At 34.4% G+C, this 23,254-nt stretch overlaps 1 protein-coding gene and 1 pseudogene across 4 annotated transcripts in view; one reads left to right on the top strand and one right to left on the bottom strand.

The window, feature by feature from the left end:
• Positions 1 to 23,254, top strand: part of LOC145297667 (unconventional myosin-XVIIIa-like) — a 794,600-nt gene that overhangs the window by 27,430 nt on the left and 743,916 nt on the right. The gene's annotated exons all lie outside the window — the stretch shown is intronic.
• LOC145243666 (5S ribosomal RNA) lies at positions 13,950 to 14,068 on the bottom strand (annotated as a pseudogene).

Genomic DNA, 23,254 nt, shown 5'->3' with positions numbered 1-23,254 from the left:
TATGACCTTAAACTATATCCGATGGTGAGGCCTCAGCTTGTGGGCTTTGGGGAGTATGGAGCCACCCTTTAATTGCCATTGCTCCCAGGTCCACTCTGACCCGGAGTGTTAGGGTCCCAGTTATGGGTTGAATAGAAACCGACTTAAATTTTTTAATAGAATATATATATATATTTCAAAATAACTGGATTCAGCATTAAATAACCTGAAAAGGGTTGATATGACGTAAAGCAACCAACTACCCAAATCCTTCTGACCCCAAACCGATAAAATTCATCTTTGGTTCTCAGAAGACAGTAAATAACGGCATTATATTATATAATATATATAGCTTTTATTAATATGGCCGAACTGGAAAGAGATTAACAAACAGACAATAGTAATCTTTATTTAAAAAAATGAGGCATCATGTATCCTAGTAAACTTCATTTTAGGTTGGTGGGTTAGCCGTACCAACCTTAGCATCTCCATTTTTTTTTTTTTTTTTTAAAACAATTATTCATAAATGTAAAATTGTGATTTAACATTAGACTGTGGTTCCCACCCCCCCCCTTTTTTTTTTGTCCGCATACTTAAGAAATTTCCCCCTCAAACTTCTTACCCACTAAAATTTCTGCACTCGTGCTTAAATACATGGTTGAATCAAATCTATTCAGCCGTGTATTTAATGGCCACTTAATAACAATGCCTAACCGTAAAATAAAAGTTGGGACACAAAAGCCTAACATATAGCGAATGCCCTATATTTTATCTAAACTTTTCTCTCACCTCCCTAGAATATTGTCTCGCACTCCAGGTTGGAAACCCCTGCATTAGACCAACATTTGTCAGAATCAGGGTTTAAAATATTTGTAATATCTCGTTATGCCTGTAAAAGAACCAAATTTAAAAGAAAACAAGGCCGATAGCCATTAGTTGCGTGCTCTCACGTAATGAATGAATGCGTGAATGTACGATTGACATGAAATTCTTAAAGATAAACTAAAATGACCGAAAAATGGGCTGAAATGACTTAAATAAATAAAAAGTAAATGACTTAGAATGACGTTAATGAACTTAAGGATGAATTGAATGACCTTAAGAATGACTTGAATGCTTAAAAAAAAATAACTGGAATCCTTCACAAACAATCTGGAGAATGACTTGAATGGCTTTGAGACTGACTGGTTTTAAAGTGGGTGATCATTTTACATTAAATTAATACAGAAAATTATTTGATTTAGGGAATTTGAAACGTTATATTAGCTATGTGGCCAAGGAAGAGTTATAAACATAAGTATAGCATGTAGTAAGAACAGATACTACATTTTGATCTTTGTCAAAAGGCTAAGAAAAGCTGTATTTATTTGCTCCCCCATCGAGCAAATTAGGCACAAGGCCGATTTTTAATGTGAGGAGTGAAGGGGAAATGGGGACCAACTCCCCGGGGAGTGGGGGAGCTGGATAGCGACAATTGGTATGAAGGGTTTTTCCTACATTGACCAAGGTCTTATATGTGGGATTGCTCCCACATATGGTCTTTACTTGCAATGTCTGCCGGAACAGATACTACACTTTGATCTTTATATTTAATTTATTTCATTTAAAGAAAAAATTACAATTAAAAAAATTCCAATATAAAATTAAAAAATTTAAAAAAGCAAAATCTCCAAAAGACAAAACAAATTTAGGCACAAGGCCCTATAAGATCGGGGGAGAGGAGTGTTGCAGGGTCTTTGTAACTAAAGTAAAAATGGAGTCTTTGGCGACTTTACTCTTGACTGGCAACATTTACCACAATACCTCATTCACTCTGTGGAATCTAAAGCTAACTAATGAAAACCCCAGCGTTTTTGCAAAAAGGATATATATACAATTTCTGTGTGTGTGTGTGAGTGCGCATTTTTTTTTTTTTAATTAAAATGTGTGTGTGTGTGTGTGTGTGTGTGTGTGTGTGTGTGTGTGTGTGTGTGTGTGAAAAAAGTTCAATTTATTGGAAAAATTAAAAAGACACTTTGATCTTGGTCAAAAGGCCAAGAAAAGCTTAAAAAGCTAAGAACAGCATCTATTAACAACAGACCTTTGATCTTAACCAAAAAGGCCAAGCACGAAAGTGTTGCGGACAGACCGACAGAGTGACTTATAGAGTCGCTTGCACGCGACTAAAAATACCAATTTTGGCAAAATGTTTAAATATTTGATATATAGACACGCATAAATCTAAGACTGAAGAATTAAGAGAATTCTAACAAATGCCCAAATAGTTTTGGATGATAATTTTTGTATGAGTTATGGTCAAAACGGTGATTATATTTATAAGACCATGAAAATGTCATGGTAAATTATGCTATGCAGTTTATCAAGTGTAATGTTGTATGGTCGACATAAATATGATGTAAGGTAATTATTTGATATAACTGCATATGAAAAAGACAGTGTCTATTTTGAAACCTTGAAATTTAACAAAAATGATATCTATCTCTCCCTGTTTATGTAGCCCCACTGACAAGCTGCCAATCTCAAACGTTGTGTTCTTTGGCTTTCTCCTTCATCTTCTAGTTCTGACTGTGTTGTCTTGTTCACACTGGCAAATGCTTCTAGGGACGCAATAGAAAAATAAAACAAAACAACACAAGAAAAACACAGGTGCCAATGCTTCACATATGTCGGTTGGACTATGGGTGCGTTTGTGTGCCTACATAAGGTTCACATGTATGCTCTGTCAAGGCTGTGTTTGTCAGTTCATATTATCTCTCTTGGGAACCTCCGAGCGACCAATTGCCTGTGGCCATATTCGATATCCAACTGCCCACGGCAGAGTTCAGGCGTCAACTAAGCATATGATTGACCCACCCCCACATAAGTGTTGTTTATATTCTTCGATCCTTAGTCAATTTTTCAGTCCTTTTGCTATCGCAATTTGTCAAGCTCTATCCTTATTTCTCTTTGTCTGCGTTAAGAAAAAATTCCTATCCATTGTTTATTGATAAGTTCTTTTTATAACTCGCTAAACCTACTTCCTTTTCTTTTGTTCTCTATTCTTTATTCTTTTCCTACCTCTCCAGCATTCAATGACCTTCATGGAACATAGTATCACACTTGCTATCGCTTCACAAAGTTCGCCTTTTGTAATACTCGAAGCATTTAAAAATAAAACTCATAATTTTAACAAGACATTCTCATTTATTCATATGGATAAAACATTTAAGATTTTCGTAATTTTGTATACAGATTTATTTCTTTTAAATGTAAGGAAAGAAATCAATTTGTCTTTCCACTTACTAAAAGAAACAATTCAACACAATAGCACAATAATTATCAAGGAAATGAAACAATATTGCAAAATAGAGCTTTTTTTTGTGGACCTGTAAATTCACCTTGTCTGTTCGTCCGTCTACATTTTTCTCAATAACTACGCCTTGGAATTTTTTGAAATTTTGCACAAACATCATATGAGTAAAAAGTAACAATGGATTTTCTGGGAAAACTTCCATTGCTTCCCTAGTGGTGCCTTTCGGGTTAAAATGGCTAAAATTGACACTTTTGTGCTTATTAAAAAAAAAAATTGATGCCTTAGATTTTTTATAAAACTTTCTGAAAAATTGTAACTAACTGATTTCTATATAATTTTATTTGTCTATACGTTGCAATAACTCTTGGGTGTGCCCTAGAGGCTCTTTTAGGGCTAATAAAAGCACTCCATTTTAGGGACTCTTTTACCATATTTGTCAAATTTTCTGTGTATGTCTATCAGTTTTACATGGTGATGAACTCAAATTTCAATATGTTGAGGCCTTGGTGACTTTTGGCGCTAGCTGAATGGGGGTGGGTGCAAATGGAGTTAGTCACTTTTATAATTGGACAAAATTTTCATTCACTAAAGTTTTCAACTTGGATTCTTTTTGTGGAAGACAATTAAAGCCATTTAACCCCCTCCCCTGCCTCTTTCCGACCGTGTATTGATTATTGGCACATTTTCTTTCTAGACTGGGCTTTTTTTTATATACACAGTGGCACAATATCAATACCAACATTACAAAATAAATTGTCTATAACTGAAAACAGTAACTTGAAATAACCTGGGATGGGGGGGGGGACAACAAAAACAACTACTGACACAAGAGAAATAACTGTACTTTTTCTAAAGATAAAAAGATTGGGTTTTATTTACATCCAAATTTTATCGAAATAACTCAAACACACACACACACACACACATGAACACTGCTACTTATATATACTAGCATGGGTACCCTGCGTTACCTGGGTCGACATGAAGTTCCATTTCGAACACACCTGCTATACTAGTGATATTGGTCACTTTCATCGTGGGTAACGTTGATACCCCACAGCATTTATGCTATCTTATCATTTTGACCTACAATCTCTTCAATGGTCATTATCTCTCTCGACGCATACTTTTCACACCTGAATCAGAAAGAGGTTTATGTAAGATACCAGGAACTTTCACTGCCGATTTTGACTCCAACTGGAAGACCACCGCTTTCTTAATCAAGATCCTTGAATCTTGGAATGAACTTTGAGTATGAAATTGGACGGATGCTGGGCCCACTGTATCCCATTCTGTATAAATTTCTACCCTTCTTTTTCCTACATAACAACTGAAGTATACTTGTTTTATCTTTTGCCAAAATTATTGAATTGGATATTCTTTTTGTCAATCAATCATGTTTCTATTTACACACGAATAAACTCCTTTCACGGTGTCCTCTGTATGACCGTAAGACATTCAGTTGTGAAACCTCATTTAGTTCGTCTGCTGAAACGTATAACACTCAAGATGAGAACAGCAGTCCAAAGAATCCAAATACTGAATTATCGATCCTCATCTAAAAAATGTTTAGGAATGTAACTTGACCTTGTATTAAGTAGATGCTAGAAAACGTGGGGCTATTTTTTTTTTTTTTTTTTTTTTTTAAATACGTCTATGCGTTTGGGGAATGGGAAGTTCCTCCCAGGTTTAATTTAGCCTGGAGTGGTAATATCTGGTAGGGTATCTGTTGCGACCAGATGAGACTATCTGAAAATGTTGGCTTCCTGATCAAAAATGCAGCAAACGTTGATGTTATCGTTTTTTCCCCTTTTCCTTTGAAAAACTCAATCATGTTATGCAAATTCAAAAACAAAAATAATTTTCTTCTACAAAACGATCAAACCAAACACTATGAATAAATATTTGAAGATATAAAGAACTTAAAGCATGAAAACCTTTCCTAAAATTTCTTCATTCGGCATTAATTCAGAAAGTGTTGATATGCCGTAAACCAATCAACCAGCTTTCAAATTTATACAGATTAGTTAAGTTACATAAACCTAATACTGTAATTGAAAGATGGCATATCGTAAATTGGCTTTTGAAACTCAACTCTGAAAGCAAACCATACTTCATTTTCAAATCTTAATTAACTTTTTCATTTCTTTGTTCATGGGAGAACAAAATACAGGTTTCTTTTTATTTGTTTTTGTTTTTTTAAATTGGTCACAGTTTTGGTTTTTAATTTTTAGTTTTTTTCACATAAATAATGTGAGAAGTTGTTTCTTAACAAGAGAATGTTTTTCACAATGTCAACTCAAGGGTGTCTCGCCTTTTATACATATAAAGGCAAAGTCAATTTTATGTGACGTTTGCTCCAGGCACACATGTTTTTGACAAAGTCGATCTATTTAACGTAACTATTTAAATCCAATATTCAGAAAAGCAAACATAAGGATACTAGACCTTCTTAACTTGTTAAAAACGGTACAAAAGTCTTAGAATGTTTTATGCCAACTTGATGGTTGAATATAGTTAAATCTATGCTCATTTTTACATTAAATATTAATCCCTAACTGTGCATTGAATGAATACCATAATACTTAGTTCACTGCACCGTATCATAATCAGCAAAGATCCCAGAGTTCGACAAGATACACTTAAAGAATAATATGAATTATCAAGCCTCATTTCAAGAATTCAGAAACAAAATGCTGTTAGTTTTAATTTGTCTATATAATCTGATGATGAGTCAGGTAGTCTTTTAATATTGGCTAAAAGAAAGTTTGGTACTGCTAAAAGGCGAGTCTTTGCAGAGAGATTCCAGAGTTCAACAAGATACACCTGAAGAAGAACGGAGGTTACGTCGGCCGAAACGTGTACAAATAATCAAGATGAGAACAGTAGTCTATAGAATCCAAATGATATGAATTATCGATCCTCATCTAAAAAATCAGAAATGTAACTTTATCTTGTATTAACGCTGTTTAAGGTTCACACGTGGATCCTAAAAACGTGGGATTATTTTTATTTTATTATTTTTTTTATTTTTATTTTATTTTTATTTTATTTTTTTTTTTAAACACGTCCACAGGTTTCCTGTCTGTTTGCAATTTGTTTGTCATTTGCATTTAATTAAATGACTTTATGCTTATTGCCACTGACCTTGTCATTTTTTCCGCACCTCAATTATGGGGAATGCTGAGAAGACCGGAATTTTTTAAATGTCCACTAATCGTTTAAATGCAGCGAGTCACCAACAACATTAAACCAACCGTGTGTTACAATCTTTACTTACATGGTATCGGTTGGTAAATAACAATAATTAGACAAGCTAGCAAATAAATACACCACTTGGAGAGTAAGTATATGACCCATCCTCTCCAGTACACATTTCGGTCTCCAAGACTAACATGACAAGCAGCAGACTCTCGTGGCATCACTGTACAGGTCTTTCAATGCGGGAGAGACTTCTACTCCAAAAGTTGCTTTCCTCGCACTTTTAGATTTTGTAATTCCTTATTTTCTGCTTCCTCGACTGAACTAACGCAGAAATTGAAGTGTAATGGAAACATATCTTGCTGCTCAACTCCTTACTTAGTGTCCTTATAGGCATAGTCCCTAATTCACAATAGCCTCTTGCGTTTCGGTGGCAATGTTGCTTTGTTTGTAGTTAATGAGTAATAAAAAAAATTAGCGGGACCTGTGGCAGTTTCACAGCGGAATCTTTCATATGTAATATATTGATGTCGGCATTCTGTAGATGGGGTAGATGTTCAACGTAAATGGAGTGCTCCCTGATATTATTGTACCTATTTACAATGCCTCCCCACGGGACAGTTAGGCACCAGGGTCATTTTTTAACATGGAGAAAAGGTACAAAAATAAAAATTCTCAGTCGTGAAGGATTTCTCCTCCACTGAAAGAGAACGAGAAATGGAAGTGCTACATCTGAAGAACAGATACTACACTTTGATCTTGGCCAAAGTAGCTCGTTTGTTAAAACTGAAAAAGTATTTATCTCGGCTAGCAAGGACGCCTGGTGTAGCCCAGTTGTAAAATATGCTCAAATATATTTTAATTCATGCATATTTCGTATGTATTATTACAGTCAATTTTTTATCAATTATTATATTATCAAATATTATATATTTATAAAGTTTTGATTTTAGAGATTTTCGCTAGGAAAACTTTTTCAAAGACTTTATCTCTTCATTTTATTGGTGATTGGGGAGTTAAAAAAAAATATCCATTTGACTTGGGTGCATCAGCTTGAACTTAAACAGAAAATTTATGAAAAAAAAAATGTATGTATAATATATACAAAAACTTCCATCAGTTATAATCGAAATCAATTCTTATGAAGAATTCTTGGTAAAATTATTTATTACAAGAAACGGAAGGTCATAACTAGTGTGATGATAAGAGAATATTCTTATTGTTTTGACTCTCGAGTATATATCCCACACAGTTAATCAATCGAGAATCACATCCCTCTATCTAAAAACATAAGATATTAACTGATATATACTCGAATCAAAATAATGAAAAGAATATTCTCTTGTCATAACCCTAGTGATAACAATTAAACGACACTCACTCGGAAGGAAAAAGATGTAAGTGTGAAACACAAAATGACCCTCACGCTGTATATAATGAAGAGGATATTGTAGTTTACTTGAAGCATTGTGTGTAGTGTACAAGTTGTTTGAAGGCTATGATAATGTAGTTTTGTAGAAAAACACTGTTGGGTATGAGACAAGGTAAAAAAAAAAATCTATATCTATAAAAGTGAAAATGTCTGTATGTGTGTGTGTACATTTCCCTACACAATAACTGTCAATTTTCGGTCTACAGACTCGAAATTTGACATAAGGGGTATTGAGATTTGGGAAAATCTTTTGGATCAGTTTTCGGCCAGAAATTTGGCTGTTAAGGGGTTCAAAGTTCAACGATTTGACCTTTGAGAACTCTACCAAACTTGAAATTTTAGATATAGGTTCTTTGGACATGGATCAAACTTTATAATTTGATTTGAGCCCAAAACAAATGCTAAGGGGTCAAAATTGGGGTCAAAGTTTTTAAAAAATTGATCTCTGCGGTTGCTACCAAATTAATCAGCCAATTTTTGGTCTAGATATTTGAAATTTTACATAAAGCGTATTAAGATTTGGGCAAGCTTTTCAATCAGTTTTTGGGCGAATGTTTTGCTGCCAAGAGGTCAAGGTTAAGAGTTGATCTTTTCAGATTCTACCAAACTCCTCTGCCAATTTTGGGTTTAAACACTTGAAATTTTAGATGTAGGTTACTTGGACATGGGTCAAACATTTTAACTTGATTTGAACCCAAAACAAATGTTTAGAGGTCAAAATTGGGGTCAAAGTTTAAAAAAATTTGACCTTTGTGGTCCTTAGCAACTTTTCTATATAGTAGTTTAGGAAGGCATTTATATAGAAAGGCATTACCGTACATATGCACATTTTTTAATATATACATATGCACATAAAGTTATGAACAGTACATAGGGCCCGAGCAAAGCCGAGCAGAACTGCTAGTAATAACAATATTGAAAAGATTTCAATAATTATAGATTATCTATTTACCAACATAGTATGTTGAATCGGGATGGTATCATGATTTTAAGGTCTCTAAAGTTTCTAGTCATACATTTTCAGAAAGAAGAGAGGAAAGTTATGTACAATCGTTGGATGTGTTTATGCTGGAAGCTGGAAATAACAGGACTGTAGTAGAGTAGGTTCGTAGGGTTCTTAAATTATTTAATGAAGTGCTAGGTGGTATTTATCTTATTTTCAAATTATTGTTATCAATAATAATTATATTATGTGTTCCGCTTATAAGTAATTATTTATTATGTACATCTGCATGTTCATCTTCTCTTCTGTTTTAATTTTTTTTTTAAATTACGATCTAAGGAAATAATAAATAAATAAATGACTGTATTAATATTTAAATACAGTCGTACCACGGTACTCGGCCATAATTTGTTCTAGGGGTTTGTTCTAACATCGAAATATTCGACAACCGAAACGATATTTTCCCTTTTAAATTAACTGAAATAGAATTAATTGGTTCAGAGTTTAAAAGTCCCTTTTTATATGGAAACTGAGGATTTTATAAATTTAGCTATATCACTAGCTTTAATAAGTCTTTATCTTTTTAAAAATAGTACTTAGAGTTGATTTTGCTATTTTATATTCATTTGCAAGCGCTGCTGAGCCACGTTTTCCCCTTTCAAATTTCTCTATCAGTTCCTTTTTAAATTTGATCGTCGTTCGCACAATTTTTCGTTTTGCACTCTCTTTACTATTTTATTTCTCCTTTTTTATTTTTTTTATTTTTTATTTTTATCCAATGGTAAAAGAATGTCCATTTCTTCTTTGTTGTTCAAATAATCAGTTCAGTATCATGTAAAGACTTTAGAAACAATTTTTTTTTTTCGCAATTAATTACGGTCGTCCCGAGATGCATCTGCTTCGTTCGTTGTATTGAAGTCTCTTGACCTTTTTAGTTTTTGAACACTTCAAGGTCCTTTGTCGTCCCATACAAAAAAAAGGGGGTCGACTAATCGAAATGCGTGGTTCTGATGCCACGCTGATGTGCTTAAAATCACTCAGACACCGTCTAGACTGTCGAAGGGGTTGCAATGATGCTGTTCTAAATATAAGTCGTCGCAAAGCTCAGACTCACGTGGCGACGTCGTTGGAGTGGGGTTGGGTCGTCACACTACACTTCAAAAGTATTACAACAAGTATGAATTACAACTTTCTATTGAGGAACACCGCTGCTTGTTTATATTTCAAACTCCGAAATTTCTTTCAACTACCGAGGCAAGAAAATCTCCAACTTATGGTTTGAACACAGTTGTTCAACCAGCGATACGTTTGACAACCGAAGTATCATTGTATTTTAATTTTCTAAGTTAGTTACGTAATTCTGATTTTTTTTTCTTTTTAAATAAATGTTTTGGTAATATATCTATATAGATAGTGCAGACGCTAGTATCGTTTTGGACAACGACTGTATTTATAGTTCTATAATAGACAAAAATATTGGAAATTTGTATTATTTGGATTATTCAGACTACTGTTCTCATCTTAGGTGTTATTTTCATAATGTTTTGTCTCATGTAATCTCTGACCATCTTCTATGCGTCAGTCGAAAGTTACTTTAGCTGAAACGTTGTGAGAGTAAGAACAGTAGTCCGGATAATACGCTTAATACAAATTATCAACCCTCATCTAAAAAAAAATCAGAAGCATAAAAATATTGGATACTGAGTTTATGATAAATATCCAACGAAATGTCAGGTGTAACATGCCTTTTATCAACATTAATAACCATACTAATTATCATAAATATTTATATAGCTTGTAAAAGAATTGGCTAGAATTACACAACATTCGACATATAAAAACCTTTTGAAATGTTAGGCAATTAAGAATATTATTAATGCTGAATTAAAATGCCAATGGCCGACATTTTGGACTCTTGTGTCACAGCTTAAGTATAGGATGTACTGCCTAGTTTCCGTAAGATCGTCCTCAGAATTAAGAACAAGGGCCACAGTTCAATTGGATTGTAATCAGTAATAAGAAGATAAGTATAATTTTTTTTTTTTTTTTTTTAAATCATAGTAATCAACTGTTTTACGCAGTAAAATGATAAAATGATGCGATATTCTAATAATCTAAGGACATCAAAATTAAAAATAATTTTTTAATTGATTCGATAATGGTTTGGTTTGGGCTTAACGGCCCATCAACCACTGTAGGGTCATTTCAAGGCCAAACACTAATTCTGATCGTATTCGTTTTAAAGTTCACTTTTTAGTTAAGGTTTATTTCTTAGGCAGGGTCTATTCTATATGTATTACTTTCTTATTCTATTTATTTTTTTTTATATATATACTAGCAGGGCGGGAGAGGGCGCCCGGCTTTGCCTGGGCGTAAAATACGTAGATGTTTTAATTTATCCAGATTTCTTAATATATTATTATGGTCGTGATTTCAAAAGTGTATAATAATTAAAAAAAAAATAATAATAATAAAGTATTTAGGCTCCATCAGCTAGAATCGAAACTGAAACTGTAGCATTCAAAGCTGGTGACGTTACCACTGTACCAACGTGACACGTATATAAACCGAATAAAAATGAAAAATAAACTAAGCTGTTAGTGTTTAACTAATATATATATATATATAAATTTCAATTTTGACCCCTTGAAAACAATTTAAATCTGCTAAAGATCCATAAAAGAACGGCATGCACAAAATCCAATCATTTGAGGCCCCTAGCGCCGCTCTGCGACTTTTAGTTTCAAAAGAGATAGTTTGAAAATATGGAGATGGACCGACCGACAGACAGATATATAGTTGTTTATGTATTACTATTAGATTATATATTTGTGTTAGATTGTTTACTGAAGTAGTTTTACATTTTTTTTTTTTTTTTAATTTAATAATTTTATTGATTTAGGATATGCTACCTTTGTGTTTAAATAGATCCTTTGCCTAGGCGTAAAATATGTAGATGTTTTAATTTATCCAGATTTATGGTCGTGATTTCAAAAGTGTATAATAATTAAAAAAAAATAATAATAATAATAAAAAGTATTTAGGTGCCATCAGCTAGAATCGAAACTGAAACTGTAGCATTCAAAGCTGGTGACGTTACCACTGTACGAACGTGACACGTATATAAAACGAATAAAAATGAAAAATAAACTAAGTTGTTGAAGTTTAAATTTTTCAATTTTGACCCGTTTTTGATCCCTTGAAAACAATTTAAACCTGCCAAAGATCCATAAACGAACGGCATGCACAAAATCCAATCATTTGAGGCCCCTAGCACCGCTCTGCGACTTTTAGTTTCAGAGGAGATAGTTTGAAAATATGGAGATGGACCGACAGACAGACATATAGATGTTTATGTATTAGATTATATATTTGTGTTATATTGCTTACTGAAGTAGTTTTACATTTTTTTTTAATTTAATAATTTTATTGATTTAAGATATACTATTAAGTGGGCTATCTTTGTGTTTGAATATATCCTTTAATTTTTTTACATCAAAGTACTTTTTCTCTTTAGATGTAAATTTTGAAGTGTCTTGCAGTGTATGGGGCGTGACAAACTATGCACTGTGGAGGCTTCTCTTCTTCAAGTAAGAATTGGTGGGTTATTTTAGTGTCCAATATGGAGTTGAGAGAAGATAACTTCCTTACTTTGTGATTCTTTGTATTCTTTGTACCCATTCACCTAGAGTGGGGTTCATTAATAGTTTATTTGGGTTAGAGTTGTTGATTTAATAATGAAATTGTTGCAAACTTAAATGCATACATATGATGTTCGTACATAACTCGCAAAGATGTGAACAGGCAATTGTTCCGTGGGTCCGGAAATGGCTAATCAGTCTGATCTGCATTCTGAAGTATCTCCCCACGTCTATGCATATACACAATCATCAAAGACAATGTGCAGACCCTTTAATGGGTGCACAGGCATTAAAACATTTTTGGTTAGATGCTAACTTTGATGTTTTAAGGAGTTATTCTCTAATTGGATCCCCATCCCCTCGACAAGGGAGGGATAGAACCTAGTAATTCACTTTCGTTCATCCGTTCGTTTGTTCATTTGTTTGCACTTGTCTCCATAATCATGCTTTGGATTTTTTTTTTTTTTTAATTTTGCACAAACATTAGTCATGGTGAAAGTAAATATTTTACTCATGGAAGGGGACTCTGCATTCTCGACTTCTTCATAGCAAGTTCAAAATTGACTTTGCAATCTAGGAAGGGATGATCTATTTTCTATAGCTCCCTTGCTCACAGAAGGGACGTTGCTAGTTTTTTTCTGTTATTCTTCATAAATGCTACTTAACAGAGCTTCCTTTATAAGATCTTTACAGCAAGAACTCTTCTTCCTATCACAACTAGAAGAAGAAAAAAAAAAAACTCTTTCTCATTATCCCTAATATCAAGCAGAATTTCCATGAACATTTTCTTTCAAAAATTGTTTCCATCTGCAGAACACATGCTTCCCTGCATACTACAACATGGTAGTTTTCAAAGCTAATGCTGACAAATATTTGCCCTAAACCATTCATACAAGAATAAAAAATATTGTTCTTTCCGTTCATTTATAATCCTCTCATAACATTCTTCATCGTTCAACTAACAGTCTGTTCATTTTGTTAATATTTATCCTTAAGTGGCTTTTGGCCTTGATAAATGGGGCTCGTTAGGGGGGGAAAAAGGTCTAACCTCAATTAATCTTGTTGGAAACTTCTAAAAAAAGCTAAAGATGATTATCATAGTTATCATTCGTTATGTTCATATGAGCGTTGTATGTGGGAGGACTCTGCGTATACCAGCATTGTATCCAGTTGTCTTGGAATTCTTTCCACTGGACTCTAGCAATGCCGGTTCAGGAGAGGTGTGATAGGGATTGTCCAACTCTTGTTTCACAAATTCCCTGTGCAGAAGATCAAAGGGCATAGCAAGCAGCAGTCAGCACCAACCCTATTCAGGGTTTAACCGACTTCCTCTGAAGGAGGAAGTTTCATGGGTGTATGAAATTCACAAGCGGCGGCCAGTCGCATGTATATCCCCGTTAGGGGAGATGATGACGTTAGGTTTTTGCAACTTTTTGTTGCAGGGAGGTGTTGACGTCCTCCTACATACAGCACCTGGACTTCCCAAATTGGTCACCCATTTTGGTAATGACCAGGCTCAACATTGCTTAACTTCGGTGATCTGACGGGAACCGGTGTGTCAAAGTGAGTATGCTGTATAAAAAAAAAGGGCATAGCCAGGAAGAACCAAGGGGAGTTCCAAACTTTTGTACTGAAAATGTTTTGTTTTTGTAATAATTAGAGCAACCTAAAACTTGCAATTAAGGCTAATTGAATGTTCTTTTATAATGTGAAATGTTAATATTTTGATTGATTTATGGAATTGGTTTATAATTACTTTATCAAATTACTGAACCTGATTAATAAATGCAATTTTTGGGGATTGTCTTAATTATAACTTTTCATGTTTCATAGTTTTTTTTTTGTTTAGCCTTGGTACCTTTTGCCACATTCTGGTTGCAATAAAACACTTTTAAATATACAAAGCAAAACGAAAAATGAAGGAAACGATATGAAAGTTGTTTTTGTACAAAAAAAAATGAAAATTAGTAAATATTTTAAACGAAACGAATCCAACTCTGCAACATTCTTCTATAGGTGAGTAAACTTTGAAGCGTCATTGTGAAATGGCGAAATCAGTTGGCAAGCAGTAAATAATTCCTCTATAAACAGGCAAATTATTTACAAGGCAGACAGGCATTTGCCTATCTCTGGCTACCCTACTGATGCTTTAAATTAGGGAGAAAAAAAGTTGGTTGACTCCAAGGGTGGTGGGTGAGGGTGGGGGTCCAAAAAGCATGGAAAGTCTGGCTGGCTATATCCTTACAGAAGATATCCATCTATAATATAAATCTCACCTATCTGTTTAAATGTATGTATCGCAAAAACTTTCATCAGAGGCGACAGATTTTCACGAGATCAGTATCATTTTGAAGCTCCATCATTCAGTCGACAAATGTCGAAAAATTGGCCAAAATCATTAATTCCTTCACCCTCAACTAGGTACAGGGAAGGTCGTTTTTTTTTTTTTTTTTTTTTTTTCGCAGACATTTTTTTTGCAAGTCATTCAACCCTCGCACCCACGACGTCACATAAAAGGTATTATTTCGACCGTCTGTGACGTTACAACCACGGTAGGCACGTCGGTGAAACAGTTTTTTTTTTTTTTTTTTTTTTTTTTTTTCTCACCTCCATTTCCTCTGGTGCATTATGGGTTCGAGCCTGCTTACTACTCTTTTTTTTTTTTTTTTTTCAACCTTACACACACCTCCACTTTCTTTTCCACCTTCACCTCACAGGCTCGAGCCTGCCTGCCTACTACAATTTTTTTTTTTCTTTGCTCAACACACACCTACAAACACCGGGGCACCTAGGCTAGTCTATAATATAAATCTCACCTGTCTGTTTGAATGTATTCATGTATGCCTAAAACTTTCGACAGAGGCAACGGATTTTCACGAGATCGGTATCGTTTTGGAGCTCGACCCTTCAGATGACAAATATTGAAAAATTGGCTAAAATCATTAATTCCTTCACCCTCAACTGGGCCCTTTTCTATAGGGAGGGATCGCTTTTTTCGCCGATATTTTCGAAAGTCATCCTCCCTCTTTTGGATTGACTAGTCTTAATTTAAACATTTGTCAGTTCCGGTTTGGTGATGGGCGCAACAGCAAAGACGTCACGTTTTTTTTTTTCCTCCACATTCTTTTCCTCCGCACGGTACAGGTTCAAGCCTGCCTGCCTACTACCACTTTTCTTTTTTGCTTAACACACACCTTCAAACACCTAGGCAACGCTGGGCATTCAGGCTAATTGTCATCAAAGACTAAATGGAGGCTCTCTCCCTCCCTCTGTTTTCATTTCTTCATACACACATGTGATGTGCGTGATTTTCACTTTTTCATTTTTGTTAAATTCTCAAAAGTCAAATGGATTCCTTTCAATTGATTTCTATGAGATACATAGATATCTGTCTTTTCAATAAAGATTTTCCTCTATCTCTCAAAGGTTAAGACCGTAAAACGGCTAAGAACACTAATTTTCATCTCCACAGTTGGCCACTTATGTTGTAGCATATTTTTCTTGTGGCCTTTTCTGAATTTGCTAGATTCCAGAACCAGAATTCATCTAGTCTGGTGGAATATCCAGCTAAGTGCTGTTTTTGAAGGTAACAGCATTTGCAGAAGGTGCATCATTTAAATAAGGTAGTGTATAGCCGTGTTAACGGATCTAATTTGAACTTAAAATACTGTTATTTTTAATATTTGGTCAGAATTTACTTGTAGGGTTAAGAATCTTCGTGTCGGGTTGTTCTGACAAACTTTTGTACAGAGACCGAAGTTATTTGAGAATAACGATAAGTTGGTAATTCAAACTCTCAATAAGTACGTGTTTTGTCCTCTTTCCACTCCTCAGTCTATGAGGACCTGACTGAAGACAGGGGAGAGAAAAGAGGGGGACTCATCTAGTTTGTTTACTTGCCTTCACTAGAGCTGAGTTAGACACAATAATCAAGACCCCTCTGCCTCACTATTTTGTTTATTCATTTTTTACCAACTTCAAACAATTTTCTGTCATTTGTTTTGTATTGGATGAAAAAAAAAAAAAAGACAATCTTTGTCTGCATTTCTATTTGTCAGGCACCGGGCGACGCTGCGCTCGTGTTGGCATAAATGGTTGCAACGGTTACTAAGGTAACCGTTTCTGCTTTCAGTGCAGACGATGAGACTTGTTAGGTAACCTGCCACACGCAATGAATGAGATTTATTTTTCGTTCTGATTTGGTTATTATAAATGCTGCCATTACACTATCATTAGGTACACTTTTTTAAAAAATTACATTTCGATCAGTCCTTTGCCTTTTCACTATGAGCAAAGTGTACAATCTGCTCTATCGTCGGTAGAGGGCTAATTATTTTTTAACTTAACCCTTTTAAATTTATATTCCATTTTACATTATTTTATTTTATTTTATTCGGTTTTCAAATCTTAAACTGCCTTGACCATTTCCTGTTTGCTGCATAAGTTGCAATTGGAAACATTCGAGCAGATATGGATCCTCAGCAATATAAGTTTGCTTGTTCAAAAAAAAAAAAAAAAAAAAAAAAGGAATTTTTACTTGATTAAATAATTCCAAATAAGAAATATTTGTTTTAATTAAATTATTTTTACTGTGCAATAATTTATATCCGTTTGTTAGAGGTTAAATCTAATAAAAAAATGTTTATGACCGCTTTGGTTAAAAAGTTCATTGATTTCTGGCCATTGCTATGAATTCAGAACAGGGGCATGTGAGCAAGGAAAAACGAAAGTAGAAACAGGCAGACAATAATTGCATGAGTACCTATATAATATACATAGGTCGATCGTAGAAAGTTGAGTATTGCGGTTCATTTGTGCTTCTAGACCAAAAATAACCAACATTTAATCTGAGATCAAAGAGAGTATAATGACTGAAATGTTGTGGCCATGACAACGCTCGAGCAATCCACCGGAAAGATAAATACTTTGTAAGGAAAGCTTGAGGATGACTCGTCGGTAGCAACATTTGTCTTCTCGTTTGTAGACTTTTGAAATCAACATGGTATTTTCTTAAGTAGGTCACTACCATCATGATTCGACTTCCATATCCCCATACTTGAGTGACCCTGGCATTTGTTTGACTATATTATTCCTTTTTCTTTAAGATTCTCTCTTACTGTTTCTTCCCTGGCTGCCCTTTTTAGTAAAGGACTTTGAAGTCGGACCAAGCAAAATACGCCGCTTCCAAGGGGAGGGAGATAAAAGAACACAAATATATATACCATACTTTGCCAACCATTAATGTTTTTTTTTTTCTTTTCTTTGTGCACTCAAGAATCCAGAAATATCTTTTAATCCTCCAAAAGCAGCCAGAAAATACCGGTGCTTCTACAGAATTGGGACGAAATTTTGTAGTCGATAAATGGAGTTTTCAGATAAGAAACAATAGTTTCAACTGATTTTTTTTATTAACTAACATGGGTGCCCGGCGTTACCCGGGTGTTTGGAGGTGTATGCTGAGCAAAAAAAAAAAAAAAGAAAGAAAAAAATTTTTTTTAAACTTTGACCCCTATTATGACCCCTTAACATTTATTGTTTTGGGCTCAAATCAAGTTAAGTTAGATCCATGTCCAAGGAACCTATATCTAAAATTTCAAGTGTTTAGACCCAAAATTGTCGGAGGAGTTTGGTAGAGTCCTCAAAGGTCAAATCGTTGAACTTTGACCCGTTAACAGCCAAATTTCTGGCCAAAAACCGATCACATAGATTTTCCCAAATCTCAGTACCCTGTATATCAAACTTCGAGTCTGTAGACTAAAAAATTGACAGTTATTGTGTAGGGAAATGTACACAGACACGTTCACTTTTTATAGCTATATAGATTCTAATAAGTTACAATATTAGCTTCCAAATTATGCAGTCGAAATTATCTGAATATTACTGAATTATTAAACAACTTTAATCATGTTAGCAGGTGAAAATTTTCCGCCATCTTATTTTAAACCAAAACGGAAAATGACCTCCCTTTTTAATTCTGTGTTTTACGATCGTTTTCCTCAAATTCTATTTTTTAATTTTCTTTAATGTATAATTTTCTACCTTATCAATTTTCGTAATTGTTGGATATAATCATCTTAAAAATGTGAGGAATACATAGATACTAATGTTTTCATATTCATTAATACGATTTCCGAAATTTCGTCCCAAGAGTGTAGAAATACCTGCTATGGTGAAAACTGTATAATAATATATCTTACATAACTGAAATGAAGAACTGATTTTAGAAAATGTTTCAATTTGTGGAGTGAATCCCTCTCTCATGATTACTCATATTTTGTGAATTTGAATAATTTTAAATTGCTTTTCAATAGTTTCATTCTTGGGTGAAAACACATTTTCAGCGAATGTTTCATCTACTCTTGAGCATATATATATATATATAAATAAATGATGTAGACTTCTTAGTCTGTTAAAAATAAGCAAAAGTTATAGCCCATTGACTTCGAATTAGTGTTTTATGTCAAATTGATGGTTCAGTATGGTTAAATTTGTGCCTATATTTGCATTAAAAACTAATTCCTATTTATCCGTTACTGTGCATTGAACGGATACCATAATGCTTAGTCTAATATATCATAACAAAGGTCCATACAAAATTGTAGCCAGATCGACTCTGTAGTCCCCCCCCCCAAAAAAAAGAAAAAAAGTGGAACCAATAGACAAAGAAATATATCGATGTGACGAAAAACTGAATGAATAAAGATCATTACTATCATATTTCATGTTCCGAAATATTATGTAAAACCTAATTAGTTGAGGATAAGATAATTTTATAAAAACTAGTCTGGGTGTCCGGCTTTGCCCGGGTATTTGGAGGTGTGTGTTGAGCCAAAAAAAAAAAAGTGGTAGTAGGCAGGCAGACTCGAACCCTATCGCAAAGGAGGAAAATAATGTGCCCCCCCCCCCCCAAATGACATCTTTGCCATTGTGTCCATCGCTAAACCGGAAGTGGCAACGGTTTAAATTAAGGCTAGTCAATCGAAAAGAGGGGATGACTTTCGAAAATATCGGCGAAAAAAGCGACCCCCCTCCTTGTAGAAATGTGCCCGGTTGAGGGTGAAGAAATGAATGTTTTCAGCCAATATTTTCATATTTGTCGGCAAAAGGGTCGAGCTTCAAAACAATACCGATCCTGTAAAAATCTGTTGCCTCTGTCGAAAGTTTTAGGCAGATATACAAACGTACGTACATACATTTAAACAGACAGGTGAGATTCATATTATAGAAGATGGACTTCCATTTCTTATAGAAGACGGTCTATCTATTGACAGCTTCTTTGGACAGCCAAATGTAAATAGTAGATAAAATTTTAGTGTGTAATAACTAAGGCTATGACAACAACGTATTTTGCCATTGTTTTGACTTTAGAGTATGTATCTGTTGATACCTTATGTTTTTATATAGTGATGTGGTTCTCGGTTGATTAACTGTGTCGTATACATACTCAAGAGTCAAAACAATAAGAATATGCTGTTGTCATAGCCCTAGTAATAACATTGAAGATGAAGAAATTTTTTGCCCTTAAGAAATTGAATAACCATGCTTGTTTCTGCTGGCGCCATGCGAGTTTAAACATGTAAATTGTGTCTGCATTATGTAGTTTATTAGCTTGCCTCTGTTTTCTTGGTGAGAGACAATGTGTATGATGTTGTGCGTACATCAGTTAGTGAATATTTCGTTGCACCTGCTGAGAGACTTTGATTCTAAAAGCCGATGCTGGATTTGTAATGTGCACACGCGGTATGTACTACGCAGGAAAATGACACAAGACGAGCACCCTGACCTTTTAAAAATAGCCTCACTATCAGCATTCCTGTCGGGTTGCCTTGGGCAGTAAGCAGTAAACTTACTCCATTCCAAAAAAAAAAAGAAAAAAAAAGGGAGGTAAGGCTTGGGAGAGTGGACCTTCTAGGATTACTCTAGCCGAATGCCTCAGTCCAACAGCCAAAATGTTACTGAAATGCTCCGGTTTCTGCTTCATTGTTTATAGAGATCGAAACCTCTAGTGGCATGCATTTGCCACGAGTCCCAGCATGTATGCATACGTGTCGAATCTTGAGATGTTTGTTATTTTACAAGCATGAGATTAGGATGTAAATAATCTTGTGCATCTGATTGGTTGAAAAAAAAAACACTGTCAATTTGAACTATTGTCTGACAGTTGATATTTAAAATATTCGTTGCTGCTGCTGTTTTCAATTTTCAATTAAATATTTAAAAAAAATAGTACTTAAATTTTGTTATGCTAGGTATTATTTATTCCAACAAATAATTGATTAGCGAGACCTGTGGAAATTCTACAGAGGACTCTAATATGTAATATATTGGTGTTGGCATTCTGTGGATGTTCAGTGTAAATAGAGACGCTCTGATATTATTGTAGGTCTTTTGTTAAAACTACAAAAGTATTTATCTAAAGTAGCAGAAACGCCTGGTGTAGCCCGGCTGTAAAATACGCTTAAATATATTTTAATTTATGCAGATTTTGTGTATGTTATTATAGTCAATTTTCTATTGATTCTTGTATATTATAAAGTTGTGCTTTCAAAAATATATCCATATGAATTGAGTGCATCAGTTTGAACCAAAACCAAAACTTGTGAAGAAAAATATATAACTTGAGTTCCTTCAGCTATAATCGAAACCAAAACTTGTGCAGAATTCTTGGTAAAATTATTTATTAGAAGAAATGGAAGGTCATAACAATTAAACGACAATCACTTGGAAGAAAAAAAAGATATAAGCATGACACAAAATAACACACATGCTATCGTATTAATATATACTGATTAACCTATTATATAAAGTTGTCTGTATGTGTAGCTAAACGTCCAAAAATACAAAACTAAGACCCACAAAGTTTATATTAGTAATCATTTCTTGTAATGAATAAGCTCAAATTTATATAAAAAAATATTTATTCATTGAACCGAAACTAGCGCAGATTTAATAAGGGTGTCTATTTTCCAGCTACCAACTAAAAGGAAAGAACTCTTGATTTTTCTTTTTTAATTCCCTTATGCTGATTCATTTCTCGTGATTTTGTGTTTGTATAGAGGGAGGAATGTCCTAGCCAGAAGAAAGAGGGGGGGGGAGAAAGAGAAAGACATAATTTTAAAAAGAAATCTTACACATTTACTGCAGACAACGCAGGGTAGCCATGCTAGTATGTAATAAATTCTCAGGTGGTGAGAGGACTCATATAGATACGCGTGAAGTTGTCTTATGATTTTATTTAGCAATTAGGAATAAACTTTGAAATCTGTTATTTTTTAATGGAGATCGTTTCTGACAGTACATAAAGCCACTTGATGTAAGGAACTAACAAAGACGAATGGAAGATTTGACGAAATTAAAGTTTGGGCCATATTGACATACATCATAACATTTTTGGCAGGTATGCAGTTCAGATCGTAAACAGCCTCTAACTCTTGCATGACGAAAGGGACAGGTTGCATATTACAACGGCGTAACGTCATCTAAATAAGCATAAATGATGGATTCATTAGTTTCATTTTCTTTTTTTTTTCTCACTTAATGGTAATTAACAATATTATTTCTAAATTATGTTGATAAATATTAAACAATAAATTAAAATGTTTTATTTCTTAAAGTTTAAAGAAAAAATGATTTCTTAATCGTGTTACTTAATATTAAACAATATTGATGGATGAACCAACAGAGCAACCTAAATAGGTTGAAATTGATAAATCGTTTTTTAAAGAGAAAATACGACAGAGGACGGTGTCTGGGTTTTTGGTGCTGTTGAACGATGCGCATTTGATGAAATTCTTGTAGTGACGAAGAGAAAAGGGAAGTTTTTTTTTTTTTTTTTTTTTTTTAACGTATCATCAAATGCATCCCGCGTGATTGTTTAAATTTTATAACCTTATTGAATGGAAACTGCATTAACTCTATCCGGGTTTAACCGGCTTCCTCCAAAGGAAGAATTTTCATGGGAGTATGAAATTCACATGCAGCTCCAAGTCGCATGTATATCCCCGTTAGGGGAGATGACAACGTTAGGTTTTTAGCAACTCTTGCGGGGAGGTGTCGACGTCCGCCTACATACAGCGTCTGGAATTCTCAGGCTCAATGTTGCTTAACTTCGGTGATCTAACGAGAACCGATGTGTCAACGTGATTACGCCGTATTTATAACCTTATTGTTCAGTGAAAAAAAGAAAAGAAAATGAAACTAATGAATCGATCATTTATCCCTTATTTAGATGACGTCACAACAGTGTAATTTTCAAACTGTCCCTTTCGCCATGTGAGGGTTAGAGGCTATGTTTACAACATAAACTGCATACTTGCCAACATTTTATATTACTTTTAAAAGCGACTCTACATATTTTTTCTTTTTCGACATTTTAAATGAAGCAACAATAAAAATGAAACTAGATTTCTTCAGTGCATTGTAGAATCAATTCGCTAGAAGCTTGAGGAGGGGGGGGGGTCACGTTTTAGTGTTTGAGGTAGGTCGTACCAGTTCTTATTCGGGGCCTGTCGTGAGTTGAGAATCATTGCCTTCGGCTGACTTGTAACTTGGCCTTGACAGTTGGATTCCACTTTTGACTATGAGGTAGATAAAAAAAAAATCATTCAAGAGAGAACTGGGTCAGATTTGCTTCCCGGGGGGGGGGGGGGGAGTATGGGGAGGGGGGGGTTGAAGGAGAAAGAAAAAAAGAGCAAACAAATCCAAGTGTTTGTCCATTCCTGCTCGCTCCACCATTATTAGTCTTTATTACTTCGACTCTAACAAAA

Source organism: Euprymna scolopes, chromosome 2 (assembly GCF_053919585.1).
Source record: "Euprymna scolopes isolate OS-2025 chromosome 2, ASM5391958v1, whole genome shotgun sequence".
NCBI lineage: Eukaryota > Metazoa > Mollusca > Cephalopoda > Sepiida > Sepiolidae > Euprymna > Euprymna scolopes.
The sequence above is the reverse complement of the archived record's forward strand: the minus strand, read 5'-3'. Positions and strand labels throughout refer to the sequence as shown.